This window comes from Furipterus horrens, unplaced genomic scaffold (genome assembly GCF_987537825.1).
Source record: "Furipterus horrens unplaced genomic scaffold, mFurHor1.1.pri manual_scaffold_7, whole genome shotgun sequence".
NCBI classification, from domain to species: domain Eukaryota; kingdom Metazoa; phylum Chordata; class Mammalia; order Chiroptera; family Furipteridae; genus Furipterus; species Furipterus horrens.
In genome coordinates this window covers 124,156,154-124,171,515 of record NW_028327177.1, presented here as the reverse complement: position 1 = coordinate 124,171,515, position 15,362 = coordinate 124,156,154, and the positions used below count along the sequence as shown (strand labels likewise).

The window sequence follows — 15,362 nt, the reverse complement described above, 5'->3', positions numbered from 1 at the left end:
CAGGGTAAAGCTAAAGGAGTTCATCATCACTAAGCCATTATTATATGAAATGCTAAAGGGACTTATTTAGGAAAAAGAAGATCAAAACTATTAACATTAAAGTGACAATAAACTCACAACTATCAACAACTGAATCTAAAATATAAAAACAAAATGCAACTAAGCAAACAACCAGAACAGGAACAGAATCTTAAGTATGGGGATCATTTGGGGGGTTATCAGCTGGAAGGGGGAGGGGGAGGAATGGGGAAATGGTGCAGGGACTAAGAAGCATAATTGGTTGGTGTGAAATAGACAGGAGAAAGTTAAGAATAATATAGGAAATAGTGAAGCCAAAGAATTTATATGCACAATCCATGGACATAAACTAAGAGGGGTGTGATTGCTGGAGGGAAGGGGGGTACTGGACAGAGGGGAGCAAAAGGGAAAGAAATTGGGACAACTGTAACAACATAATCAATCAAACATACTTTAAAAAATACAATGACAATTCCAAAGAGAAAACATGGAAGAAAAAAGATATCTTTATATTGTGTATCTTTAGTGGCACTTTTTTCCTGCTTTTTTGAATAAAAGGCACCATGTTTCATTTTGCACTGGGCCCTGCAAATAAAATAGCCAGCTGTGTCTTTTCCTCTCTCTGACTTCCCCCAAAGTTCCACCCACCCATCTTCTGTAGGAAGTCTTACCTGATCCCTGCCCCATTTCATCATGGGCTATCATGATCTCTAAGTCAGCAATCACCTAATTATTTATGTTTATATATTTCCCATTACACCTTCACTCTTGATTTTGAACATGTCATCTCCCCTAATCATCTGTCTTCCCTAAGAGAAGGAACGGACTTGACCTTCTTATCTGTCTGGCCATGGACCAGCATCACTGGGGCCCTCAGAGCCAAGATAAATTTCAGAAACTAATGATGAACAGAAAGAATTGGAATCTCCAGAGCTGGGACATTAGGCTGCTGAGCTAGCTTGAGAAGTCATCAGGGGATGAATGAAAGACTACTTGTGGTTCCCGTCCCTGGAAGGGTCATTCCTTTGGTTCCAACACTCTCTGGTAAACTGTGGTCTATTCTTGGGCTGTTTCAAGTGTTACCTTGGTTCTGTGACATCTTCCTGATTTTTAACCTCACCTCATGGCCACATCTTTAATTTCCTGACTTCAGGTTCCTTAATTCATATTAATTATTTCTGACACTGAGAAAATTCTTAATTGAATTTTACTTCCCTTATTAGACTCTGGTAACATTGGGGACTAGGGAGATGCAAGTGAGGTGTTTGCCTTGGATGTAAAATGTAAAGGGATGTCTAAAAACTCCAGTGACCAAGAGAAATTATGTTTTAACGCAATATTTTTAAAATCAAAATTAATGCAACAATTATCCATGATAAACAATATATCAAAATTTTAAATAGAGGTTCAGACCCTGTACTGGCACCACTGTCCTCATTCATGTCAGTCTAATCCCAGCCCCGTTGGATCCTATGTTTTATTCTTCTTCTAACCCCAGTTGTCATTAATGAATGAATATATGAATGAATTGCTTCCTTGAACTAATTCATCAGCTTGAAATTTATTGATCTTGGCAATGAAGATGGATGACTATGGTGGAATGTGCGCATGGGTCATGAAAACAGCTTGGTTATGTCTTCTGAAATCAGCTGGATTGGGACTGCCTTCAATCAGGTCTCCATTACATTCTCCTTTATTGTCCTTCCTAGGGGAAAATCAGAAGAAAAAAAATCACATGTTCTGTTGGTGACCGTTCTTTACCATCATGCAGCCTCTTAGACTGCCCTCAGGGCCGGTTCAAATGGAATCACAGCAGTTCATGTTGTTTCAATAACGTTGCATTAAAGTTGTCCTCGCCATTATTATAAAACATCATTACCATCATAGCCTCATGAATTGTTTGAGTAATGCCACATTATTTATTTCATGTTTTAATTTAGTCTGTGCTTCAGAAGTTTCCAGGCAAAATGAGATCAGAAAGGCGAAGCCATTTGACAAAGGGAAGCAACAGTGTTTGTTACACTTCATTCTCTGTACAGTATTTCCTACTAAAGAAGGAATTTAGCTCCAAGTTATACTCAGGAAGTGAAAAATTAAGAAGTTCCAGAAGTCTTTAAGGCTTATCACCCACCGTTGTGAACGAAGATTCACACACACACAAACACGCACACGCACACACACACACACACACACACACACACACACACACACACACACACCACTACCACCACCACCACCTCTACCATTTATTACAAAGTTGTTGACCCCTCCTCGGCCCCTGCCAGGACCAAGCTGTCAACTGTTGTAGCCTATCAGAGCCAGGCTTTTTCCTGTGACCAACTTTTCCCCCTCACAGTTAGCCACCAGGGGGCCCCCTCTTTGGAACAAACGGTGAGGCTCCACAGCTTTCCTCCAAACCAACCAAAACATACCGTACAGCTTTGGCGCAACGCTAGGGAATTTCCCTGCAAAGAACAACTGACCAGCTACAGACCTACAAGTCCTACGTTGCAGCCTCATTGCGACTAAAAAATAAAACACGGATATATATCGCCAAGGACAGAAGGGAAATAGGATCCGTGGAGTCTCAAGGCAGTAGCCCCTCGCTCTAGTCAGGGAGCCTTGGGGTCTACGACTTTCTGGAAGCGCAACGCAACTGTGAATCAGACGCCTGGAACAGTTCCTAATCTCCTGACATTTGTAGTCATTAATGTTATCTGCAGAGGTGGTGGCTTCTCACCTCTTTCCGTGGGATGTTCACCTGAAGCTGGAATAAAACACACGCCACTGGCTGGTAATTTAGAAAACTCTCCCATAAATTATCTATATAACGTTTGACAGTTGGGGAATACATACAAATCGTCATAAATCCCTCACATTGTTATGCAAGTGAATGTGTGTATTTAACTAAATAAATCGGAATTATTTTAATATTATCTATAAGAAAATAATTGTACCCTGTCATCAAAATAGTTTTGTTGCAACTATGGCTTCTTAACGACTACATTTTAGCTTTTTTAGAAGCATTCTTCTAACACAGAATGCAGCTGCCTGCTTCATTTTCTTCCAATTTGAATCTTTGGCCTTCAGGACTTATGGGGGAGGGTCTGGGGGGGTAGCACTTTAGAAATTCATATTTGGGCAGAGCTTTTCAAGAGTATAGATTATTTTTGCTTTCTGGTTTTATTTGTACATATCCAGGGCAAAGACAAATTAATAGGGCGGCCCTTGTGGCACCTGTGGAGTGTCTCAAGCCCCGCACACATCTCCCAGGATATGCATGATGGTGTGAAGGGGTGTCTCCTTCAAGGGCAAGCCAGATATTTTCCAAACTCCCACTCCCGAGTTGGTGATGGTAAGAGAAGACCAGACGCCGCGGCGAGTGGGAGGCCCCAGGAGGAGCCAGTACCCTGTGTCAGCCCCACACGCGCGCCACAAGTGGTTTGGAGAAAAAGGGAGGAGCGCGGCCAGCCTCGGCAAAATAAAGCCCGTACTTCTGGAAGTCACCTCTTCCCGTAACCCTGTCACTCGTTCCCTATTCTTTCCAATTTGCCTACTAGAGAAATGGAGCCCGAACCCGAACCTCTGTGCTCACGCAGTCGGGTGGGGGCACGCGCAGCAACCAAAAACCGCCGCACCCTGGGTGGAGGGCACCGCAGGGGCTGGGAGGAGGGAAAGCGGCAGGTGTGGAGGCGGCCAGCCGGGTAGTGGGTGCGTAGGGAACGGGACAGGGTTACGCGAGCCCGGAGTGGCCAACACACCAGCCAGCCAGCCGAGTGCCGGGAGGGAGCCGGGCGGGGGGCGTTGGGTGCCAGCCGGGCGGCCCGGGCGGCGGCAGCGGCGGGACGTGAGGCCGGGAGGCCATTTCCTCGCTGCGCCCCTGGCGGAGCCGGGTTTGCCTGCTCTTGGCTGTCGCCGCCCCGAGAGTCGACCGCTGGGAGGGCTGGAGGGGAAACCAGGTCACCGGTTCGCAGACGCGTCGCAGAGCTTGCGCCCGGGCTCGGAGGAACAGCGCCCGGGGAGCTGGCCGGGGCGGGCCGGCGCGCGGGGGCCCGGGAGAGGCGGGGACTTCGGTGCCCGGGCCACGCTTGCTTCCTACGCCTATAAAAGTGGAGTGGCAAGGAGGGCCGGTGCGGCCCTGCCGGCGGCCGCCTCTCTTCACCCAAGGAGTTGACATTTTGCAGGACTCGCGCGACGTCCCGTCGTCGGCACTCCCCGGGACCCCGCCGCCGGGAGGAGGGGGCGGAGGAGGGTGGAGACTGCGGGGCTTGGCCAAGGAAGGCGCACATCCTCGGGCGGGCGGCCGTGACGCGGCGGGGATTAACTTTGCATGAATAATGTGAGTGCGCTTGGAAAGGAGACCTTCTGCTCCCCGGGCTCGGGCAAGCGCGCCCGCCGGCTGCCTTCCCCGGGCAGGGGCGCCCAACCCAACCGGCTCCAGGGCACTGGTAATTTGGCGAGAGGACCGCGCGGAGGCAGGGTTGAGGGTGGGAGTGTCGGGGACGGGGGAGGAGGGGGCGACAGTTTCACATGTCCAGAAGGGTGGGCAGGATGGTGACGGAGGTGTCGCGCAAAACTGAAGGGTTGCGGGAGGCGAGCTGAGCGCGCGCAGGCAGGCGGACGGGCGTGGGTGGGTGGCTGGGGGGTGTCAGTCAGCCGCCCTATTACCAGCCTCCGCGGGGTTTCTGTGCCCCAGGTTTGAGAGGAGGGGCCCTCTGGTGTTGGGGCACGGAGCGGCGGCACTTGGAGAGCCACAGCGTGGGCAGTGGCAGAACAGGGTGGCCGGGGGCCCGCTCCAATCGCAGCGGCTCTGTTCCTCAAACCCCATCCAGGCTGTTGACAGGCTCCTTGTGAAATGGAGTTTGGCATCCTCAGCGCCGAACCGAGTGGAAGTTTCCATGATGAGGAAGTTCTGTGACACGGAGATTCGGAAAAGGTTGGCAGACAGAGGGGGTGCGGTTTAAAGGGACTGTGGGTCCGTCCCCACCCCCCTTTTTGCTCCTGCCCCGGATCTGCTGGGTTTGGAAAGGAGAATAATCCTGAATATTGGCGTGCGCTGTTGCGGGTGCCTGGCGATTTGGCTTCTCTCCTCCTCCTATGCGAGTCGGTGGCGATTTCGCTAGCCTCCTGAGTGGCACTTCTTTGCCTTGCTTCTCTTGACGCAGCATCTTCGTCTGAGCGGCCTGAAGTTGGTTCTGATACCAGGAGTTGTCCCAGCTGTGTACTCCCCAACCCCCGCGCCACCCCTCGGAGAAGGACTAATTTGGGAGAGTTTTTTACTCCTAGTGGATGCTGTCCTTAGCTGCTGTTGTCACTTAGGAGAAAGATTTCCCAATGACCGTTGTGGGATTATTATTAGTGCTAAGTCTTAAGCCTTCTGATTTGTTGGGACGAGGGAGCATGGGGTGAGTTTTTATTTGTTAACATTGATTTTAAAGGTATGATTTTCCCCAAATGGGAAATTTTAAAGTGAGTCAAAGAAAACAATTTGCCTGAACAAGCAAGTTCAGACTCTCCATCCTCCCCTCTCCACACAGATTTAGGAGAATAATCACTATCCCTAAAAAAAGTCTTCCTCGTAGTGTGTTACTGGTCTGAGGTGCTAGTGAAACTGTTTTAAAGACCTGCTATTGAAATTCAGAAATGTAAAGCATTCCTTGGACAGTGTATTAATATCAGAGCACAGCAGTTTTTATAATGATAAATGTATTGGATAATGTAGACCTCTTGGACAATATCTCTACATTATTTTGCCTCATTTTAGTTCAGTATGCTTAGTTACCTTATAATAATATATAGCATGCATAGAATTGCAAAGTAAAAGTTGTATTTCAGTCAAAATATTCCATGATCCATTATTAATATTCACCATGACTGCTCCCTAATTCACTTCTGTTTGTCTCTCTTATTCTGTAACAAGTCGGAGACTAGGGAACATTTTTTTAAGGTGTTTTGATGAAAAGTATTTTGAGCAATGAATGTTTTTAAGAGCTTTCATGCCCCTTGGCAAAGTGTTCTCATGAACTCTCACAGAAATTCAATAGTTAAGTGACTTATTCAGGGGTATTATATGGAAAGGCATGGTCAAACAACCATTTATTATTTGTGATAGTTAAAAAGATGCTATCATAATTTTATTTTAATGAATTTCCAAGTTTTGTTATATGTTGGAAGGGGGAACAGACTATCTGGTAGCAAATACAATTTGCTTTTGTTTTCCAGTGAGTGAAAGTAAATGATACTGAATATAGCCACAGAACTATTTTTTATGGAGCAATTCCTGTTGGCATTACAATTCAAAGGCATAATTTTATTGACATTGGAATATTGTTTTTATAAAGTAACTGACTTTACAAGAGTAATAAACATTCCATTTCTCCCCTAAAGATTCTTTGTAGTAAATTCTGCTACATAGATGAAATAAGACTATTTCCTTTTAATCTGCATCTTTCTTTTAATCTACATCTTTGAGAAAAGGTGCTTTCTTAAAATTTCCTTAAGGAATGTGTGGATTCCTTTCTTTTTCTGGGGTTTTTGCAATTGTTTGAAGCACAGGGTATGTGGAGCCACAAATGGGATTGCACATTTCTTTTTTTAGTAAGCTCATCTTTTTGATGGAAATCAGAGTAAAGGTGATTGGTTTCTTTAGCTCCTTTGTTGTCATTCTAGTGTAAGATTATGTGTCACCTTCTTAAAAAGTCTTTTCCTGACCATTTGAGCAAAGGCAGTCACTCCCTTACTCCTTCTGAGACATTGTTTCCTGTTTCCCTTTTTCCTTCCTCTTCCTTGGTCTTTTGCAATCTGAATTGTTCATTTCAATTGATATTTACAGATTACCTGTCTTCTGTGTCTAGAATATAGAATCCATGAGAAAAAGTATCTTGGCTACTTCATTCACTCTTGATTCTCCAGCATCTTGAACCATGCTTGGCACACAGTAGGTGCTGAATGTATCTCTTCTGCATAAAGGAATGGTTGTGCCCAAACATTCTGCTCCTTCAAATACTGAATCATCCTAACTGATACCAATTGGGTATGCCAAGATCTGTGCCTGTAAATGTGTGTGCCATGTATATATGGGTCAATCTTTGTTTATTGTTCTCCTTCTCTCTCTTGTGAGGTGAAAGCTAGCCTCATTTTGTTATTTCTGCAAGTTTTTCCTGGGGGCATTTGCCTTGAGTACATGGAATTTCTCAGCAGCAGCTTGTCTTACCTGATTCCCTGAAGACTTTGACCTTCAACACCCTGGGTTTCAGCAGAATTTTTATGAGTTCCAGAGGTATTGTCAGTGCTCAAAGTGGAATTCCAGGAAACAGACATAATTGGGTGATAGCAATCCCTTCTCTCACTCAGTTGGTTCTAGCAGTGTCTCTATCTGATCTCCAAAAGTGATGGTTGGGGAAGGGGCAAATGGTACTGTCAGGATCCCACACGAGATGGAAATAGCCCCGTGGTGGTAGATTAGAAATAATCTGGTGGTTACCCTGCGTTATAAATTAAGTCAGTCGGCCTCTCCCTTTGCCCCCTTTTTCCACCTCCATAAACAGATTCTGAACCAGATGACTATGGGACATATTGCATTATCTGAGCTTTCAAGTGACTGAGCTGTGATACCCAAGGGGTTATTTTCAAAGTAGCTAGTCATGAAAACTCTTTTGACAAATGAAACTAAGAGGATGTTACAATTGATGATTATGGGAATTTGTTTTTGTTTATAAAGTATCAGTTTTCAGAACCATGTCTGAGTAAATGCATAGTAAAAACTCCACAGAATGATGAGACTGGTAGAAAAGGTAGTGGACAAAAGATACTTAAACTGAAATTCTAAGTGTTTATTGCTTTTGAGTATTTGATTTAGCTCCAAGCTTCTCAGCAGCCAAGTTAATAGGAAAAAAAAAAAAGGAACTGGAGTATGTATTAAAGTTATAGGTATAGCTCAGTTGACATTGGCTAAGTGCTTAATACGGTACCTGACAGCTAGTATATACTCCTATGAACTATCAAATCATATAATGGCCAGTACTTGAACTTTAATCCTCCAGAAAATGAAGAAAAGTTCTTTATGTGATCAAGTCTTCCACCAATCCTAGAGGGGAAAATAATGCAAAAGGCATGATAATGAAAAGTAACCCAGTGGGAGTTTATCTTCAGAGGCTAAGCTACCATGGTCTAGCAGTGGAGATTCTGGTGATTGTCCCCAAGACAGAAATAGAGCTCAGAAAACCTAGAGGAATGAATGGTTGACATGTTCTTTAGGCTGGCTCTCTCGAATATCCAGTGTCACAGCCAACCTTTTCACTAAAGCAATCTGAGAGGACAAGACAGCCAGGTACTTGAAAATGACACTGACCATAAACCTCTCTGAACAGGTGGTCTTGATGCTTTGTGCTTTAGTCTGTCTAGCTTCTATCTTCAGGTATGGCAATTTGTTTTCAGTGTGCATTTCTTTCTCCCCCCATGAATTCGTATGAGAGGCTATGGGTTTATTCATGCTTGACTGCCAGCACATAGCAAAGAGTTTCACACATGAGCACAGAGAAATGCTTGTTGAAAGAATGAATCAAGGGTGAGAAGGGGTGGTGCTTCTCGTTCTCTTCTGATGTTGGTTATAAGTATCGCCTTCTGACTTGATTTTGCCCAAAGTGAATGTTTGCTGCCTGGATTGCGTCATATCACAGCTGAGTATTTTGCTTGAAGGGCTTAGTCTAGTATCTGAACTGGTTGAGTAATGGGGTGCACGTTAACTGCTTGCTTTATTTAAAGTCATTTTGAGTACTTGATTTGATTCCTCATTCAGTCTACATAAATCTGTGTACCTACTATGTTCCTAACCTTGCCAGTCATTTCATAGCTCGGCATGCTCAGCGGTGACCTTTGAAACAATATGCATGTGTTCTGAAATGGTCTATACCTATTGGGGTCTCATATTTGGCCCCCTAGATGAAATAAAGTTATTTTAATCTGAGAAAGTGATTGTAGTATCTTTAAACCATGTGTGTTAGTAAAATTGCAGCAAGATTCACCCAGAGTTCTTTTGGTATCCACGTAGTATGGGATTGAATATGTTTAAGCCAGTGAGTCTCTGATTAATGATGTTCACTCTCCACTTCAAGTTCCCTAACTTATTAGTCAAATGACATTTAAGTAAGTGGGGGGAGATGGAAATATCCAAATCACTGAGTCACAAGTAATATATTTCCATATCCTCCTCTCAGGAATCTGGCCAACTGACAGCTACAATAATGATCTATGTTCAATGCTAATGCTGTTTTGTCCATATTGTCCTAATTTCAAGGGACCTTGGAGGCTTTATGGACTGGCAGTTCTTGTCCAGTACTATTTTTATTAAGCAAGAAACTGAGCCCTATTGTGAACTTAGGTCTCTTTTCCAAATGGCAAGTCAGGAGAGCCTGGAATTAGGTCCAAGGAACCTTGACTCTCTGTCCCAGGAAGCATATCATAACCTTTACATTCTGACAGTCAGACACACATATACGTATACAAGGTACATATACATGTACATTACATAATATATGTATATTATAATAATACATAATGTGTATATAATGATAATGTTTATTGTAACATGTACATATCTGTGTACACACTGAGAGTGGACTACAGATGGAACACATATAGTAATTAGGAAAGGATCGATCTGAACTAAATTATTTCTTCAACTTCCTAGTTCCGAAAGAGAGCCTTCAAGGTTCAAGGATTATGACTACTCTTCTGCAATCAAAAACTTAGGGATTTATTCAGAAAGTCATGAGTGATAAACTGATTAAAATAAAAGCTTGGACAAAGGAATGCACATTAACAGCAAGTACTGTATGTCTTCTTAATTCAGGAAATACACTGTGTGACTTCTCTGGTGACTCAGGAATGTTTGAGATGAGGGGAGTGAAGGTGATAGTCATGGTTTTTACTGGCATAACATATGATTATGACATTTAGGAACCCACTGAGTATTCTGACTCTTGTGACACATGTTCTGTATTTCTCAGGATGGTTCAGATAGACTTTCCCCCTCTTTTTGTTTCTCTTAAAAGACTCTATTTCCCTAGATTTCAACAATGGTTGCAGAGAATTGGTGCTCAAAAAATAATTATTGACAGCAGTCATGACATTGCCAGGTTTGGATAAGTTTTTCCTATCTCTCTTCCATAGGCATAAATGTCTCATCTACTTGCATGTCCTTACATGCAGAATCTGCCTCTGTGACAAGTGTGTGCCATGTTCCACATAGAGTGAGAAAGGCACTGCTTGTTTCTGGCTTTAGCTGTGGTTCCCATGCTCAGCTTCCAAATCACAGGGAGAATTCCATAATCACACTGGTGTCCCATGCCACGAATCTTGTCATCACTTTTAGTGCCCCATAATCATGAATATTTTCACAGATCCTCATATCATTTTATTTTTTATTTATTTTAACATTTACTTATGTTACTCTATGGCCAATTATGTTGAAGAAATCCTGAGTTCAACCACCTAGTGCAAGAGTGGCCAGAGCCTATTTTTATACTAAAGTGCCTTATGAATACCCAAGAGGGAAAGTAGGTAGCAAAACATTTATTTGTGTGTATGTACATGCATGTTCATGTGGCTCATATGGCACGTGTGTCTGTGTGTAAATCTTCATGGCTAAAGTTCAGATGGCAAGAGGCTGTGAGGAATAGTCCCTAGTGTTACACTTTAAAAAACTAGTCTCAGAGTATCTTGGGACAATCTACAGGAATTGATTGAGTGTGGGACAGTGTTTCTTAGCCTCTAAATATTGGCATTGTGGCCAGATCGTTTGTTGTGGGTGCTCAGTTTCATCTATAACATGTGAAAAGTAAATGAAATAATGTAGTACATGACCCACAGTTAGGTATTTCTAAATATTAACCATTTGTACTGGTGGTAGAATTAATAATAATATTGATAAGTTCTATGATGGAATAAGTATAATGCATAGTGAGATCCCGTAGTTAGGAATGGGGAGGGTGGTAGGCAGTAAGAACACTATCTACAAACATACAAAGTGGGGTCAAAGTATGAAGTGTCTGGGGAATTACAAGGACCTCAAGAATCACAAGGAGCACAATCATCTGACTGTTGTGAAAAGGACAATAAATGAGGCTGTTGGACCTGGTAGGGGTCACATGGTGAAGACTTTCCTGACCACAGTAAAGAACGTGGACTTTGTCTTAGTCACATGAAGAGACTGAGTATTCAGGAAATCAAATTTTGATTTTAGAGTAGTTCTTTGGAATAGATCTTGAGTGAAAGAGAGAGTGAAAATGATGAGCCCAGTTAGACTCTTAAAATAATCCCTTGAGAGATGATGGTGGCCGGAACAAGGCAGCTATATGTTGCTGTGAAGTCTTTGGGAACAGATTTGACTTCTTCCAAGGTATGACAAAATTTTTCTAATTTAATTCTAATAATGAATATGCTTCACAAGCTAGATCTGCAATTAGGGAGATTTCAAGTTTAATTTGAAAGAAGATTACATAATTGATTCTCTTTCAAATATTTCAGATGAAGCTTAAAGACCAACTCACAACCTATTTGTAGCTGAATATTACCCAAGGGTTTCTCTGTGACTGTATATACATGCCTACAGTTCCCATGTCAAACAGAAATATACTTCTTCATGACTACACTGAATTAACATTTTGGTATTGAGATTCATTATTTAGTATTAAGTGTTGATTTTCTAACAGATAGGAATTTTACTTTTTTAATGATCAAAATGAGAGATATTGAAGAGTATGAGTGAATGAATGAATGAGAGTGATATTATGTAAATACTACCTAATTAAAAATAAAAATATTTTGGACAAGTCTCTTGACTTATCTGAGCTCGGATTTCCTTAGTCATGAAATGGTAGGAATAGATAACTTAGAGAATCTCAAAATAATCCTTAGCCCAGGGGGTGGCAGACATTTTCTATAATGGATTATATAATAAGTATTTTCAGCTCTTCAGGATATACAGTCTCTGTGGAGGCTACTCAACATTTTGTTGCAGTGTGAAAGCATTCATAGATAATATCTCATTAGATGGGCATGATTGTGTACCAGTAAAACTTTATTTATAAAAACAGATTGTGGGTTGTGGTTTGCTAACCTCTGCTAGCCCAAGAGGAGGCCAATAGAAACATAATATGAACCATGTATGTACATAGTTTAAAATTTTCTAGTAGCCACATTATCAATAAGTACAAAGCAACCAGTGAGTTTAACTTCAATAAAATATTTTATCCCACCCAATATGTTAAAAATATTATTAACATGCAATCGATAGAAAAGTATTAATAAGATATTTTACTTTTTGTATTAAATCTTAAATATCTGGTATGTATTTGATATTTGCAGCACATTTTAAGTGTTCAATAGCCATTTGTAGCTATTAGCTACTAATAATTGTGGCAACTCAACTTTAGCCTTAAAAATCTATAATTTTATCAGATCCATGCAAAAAATAGTAATTGAGACACTTTCTCGCCACATATACTGGTTAGAAAATCGATGTACTTTGAAATAAAATTTTAAAATGCACAGTAGCTCAAAAACTAGAAGTTTATTTTTTACTCATGTGAAGTTGGAAATTGGTATTTGTGGTTGATTGGTGGCTATGCAACACAGTGGTTCATGGGAGTCTCCATACCTTTGGTCTTGGTTTCCTCCACCTTTAGCTCATGGCTTGCAAGGTCGTGTGTTCATTGCATCAGACCACTGATTAGGGAATGAGAATGGAGAATGGAGAAGTTCACCAGCTTCCTAAATACCATGGATTGGAATTAAGCCAAAATCATTTTGCTCAAATTCCACTGGTGAGGAGGAATCACATGTCCCCAGCAACATGAACTAGAGTGAGAAAGATAGTTCCTACTGAACAGTTGTTTTCTAGTGTTAACTCTATAGAATGGGGAGAAAGAATTGTTTGGGGAACTATCTGGGCCACACTGTGCTACTCTGTTTTTAATTCTTATGTGGATATCATCGCATCACTGTCTTGTTTTAGAAGGCATGGGCAAGGAATGGAAACATCTTTATAGCAATGAGGTAACCCCGTTCTATTTTTCGGTGCAGTGCCGCCCTCCTATCTGACCTAATTCTGTTCCTGACTTCCTTCTCACTGTTATGGGGCTGTCTTCAATCTTGGTAGCCCTGATTTTTCCTCTTTGTCTTTGACCATCATTTTGATTTCCTTGGTAGATTAGTGTCGGTCCTGATGTGCATATTCTGTAGTATTGGGAGCTTGTGATCGATCCTGCTGACTTATTTTGAAGGGAAATAGAATTTAAAGTAGAGTTATTAAGGAGCAGAGGCCAGAGCTGATTCTTGATGTATTAACAGAGAGGTTTTGAAACCATTTTCCTGGAATCATTTTACAGAGCTTTAGACTGTTTAAATAAATGACTCATTGCATAATATCTTGACTAAAAATACCAATTTTTTATATTTATACTACTTATCATTGCTTACTACAATGGGAACCCTTTTTAAGTCAAAAGGGATGTTTTTGTTTTCTTCCCCTCCCAAATTATCAATGTACTTTATCAAATATTTAACTAGGTCTATAGAAGTACCTCCCATGAAGGAAATTTAAGATGGGTATGAATAATAAAAGTGAGGTAAGTGAAAAGAACAAAGAAACTTTTTCCTTCTAACTATGCATATTTTATCTTTCTGAAAACCTTACCATTTAATTATTATTAAAATCTCTTATTCTAAGAAGTAAGGAAATGCAAAAGGCACATGCCTTTTGCATTATCAAGAAATAAGGCTAATCAGTGATAAGAAGTATCATTCTGAGGACACATTTTAAAAAAAGAAATAATTATATACCTTTATATTAGCCTAAATAGGACTGTTTTCAACTCCACAAACCTACTTTTGTAAATCATTTAGCAGTATTTTTGAAAAGTGAAATTTGAAATATTAACAGGTTAATCCTGACAAATCCCTCTCAGGTCCAGAATTTAGCTAATTCTTGATATTCCAGAGTAGGGAAGAAATAATTCTCTCAATAATCCCCAACTTGTTAGTGGCTTATCTCTGGGTTCTCTGGAGCTCAGGCTAACCCACAGTATAGGTGCCAGTAATGTCCTGTTTTATAGACCAATCACAGAGCAGGGACTGGCCAACTGTGTTTTAGGGAGGGTAGAAGCTGGGGATTTGGGTCCTGGATTGAATGAAAGCTGTGACACTGGGGAGAGACATCAGGGGGTAGGGATAGGGTCGTAGACAGCTATACAGGGGTTGAGTCGGATGCCTGGCTTTGCCACCTTCTACCTGTGGTCTCTTGGGCAAGTTACTTAACCACTTTGAACATCAGTCATTCCACCTGTGCAATGGAAATAATATTGGTACTTACTTCACAGCATTGTGGAGACAATTGAAAGTGATAATGGTTATTGACTGCTTAGCATGTATAGTGCCTGGTGAGTGTTCAATACATGGAAAACTATTTTACTATATTACAAAAGTTGTAAAATGGATTGTGGCAAGTAAGGCTGCACCCTGGAGGTGAGGGGCATCACTGTCTAAAAGGCAGGAAATCAAAGAGAGGGACCTGGAGGTCAATCTCCAAATCTCCTTGATCTCACAAATTTTTTGTGTTATTATGTGGTTATTGGTAACAACCTCCATTTTATAGATGACCTGGCATGTTTCAGTCTCAGGAGATATATTCCAACATCAGTCATAGAAGTCAGTGAACCCTCAGGGTTTGCAGAAAATTAGCATAATCGATGTTCAGTTACCTGCCCAAGATTCCGGTCTCTTGAGTGCAAATATGCCTCTCACTTGTATTGAATGTGGGGCTTCAGCTGACTCCCTTACTTATTTTTTTTTTTAATTTTATTCTTTAATTTTGTTATCCTCACCTGAGGACATGCTTATTGAGAGGGAAAGGGAAGGAGATAGACAGAGGGAGAGACACACTGATCAGTTGCCTCTTGTTCGCACCCTGACTGGGACCAGACCTGCAACCTAGGCATGTGTGCTGACGGGGAATGAAACCCACAGCCTTCCAGTTTACAGGACGATGCTCCAACCAACTGAGCCACACCAGCCAGGTCTTTGTTTTGTTTTTGTTTTTTTAATAGCAGCTACTCTCTTCCTTGTTCTGATGCTCTTCTACCATTCAAATTCGAACTTCTGTCCTTCCAAATTCAATAAATATTTTCCCTCGCTTCCATTTCATCCCAGATTCTCAATATCCTTCATTCACAGAGTTCTAGAAATTCTACTGTAATTAATTAGGCTTGAGATCCACATTTCCTCTGCTTCTGCTCAGCTGAAACATGCCAATTTCAAAGACAACTTCCCTCACTCCCTTGTCCCAA

The 15,362-nt window shown here is 41.7% G+C and overlaps 1 protein-coding gene and 1 pseudogene across 5 annotated transcripts in view; one reads left to right on the top strand and one right to left on the bottom strand.

The window, feature by feature from the left end:
- Positions 1-2,313: 2,313 nt before the first annotated feature.
- On the bottom strand, positions 2,314-5,186 carry LOC150005181 (uncharacterized; annotated as a pseudogene).
- Positions 4,030-15,362, top strand: part of THRB (thyroid hormone receptor beta) — a 328,683-nt gene continuing 317,350 nt past the window's right edge. For 4 of the 5 annotated variants that reach the window (XM_090284394.1, XM_090284395.1, XM_090284391.1 and 1 more), the window contains exon 1: positions 4,030-4,466. The gene's annotated coding sequence lies outside the window, so the exon portion shown is untranslated. The remainder of the gene's footprint in view (positions 4,467-15,362) is intronic. The other variant, XM_090284392.1, reaches the window with a different exon arrangement.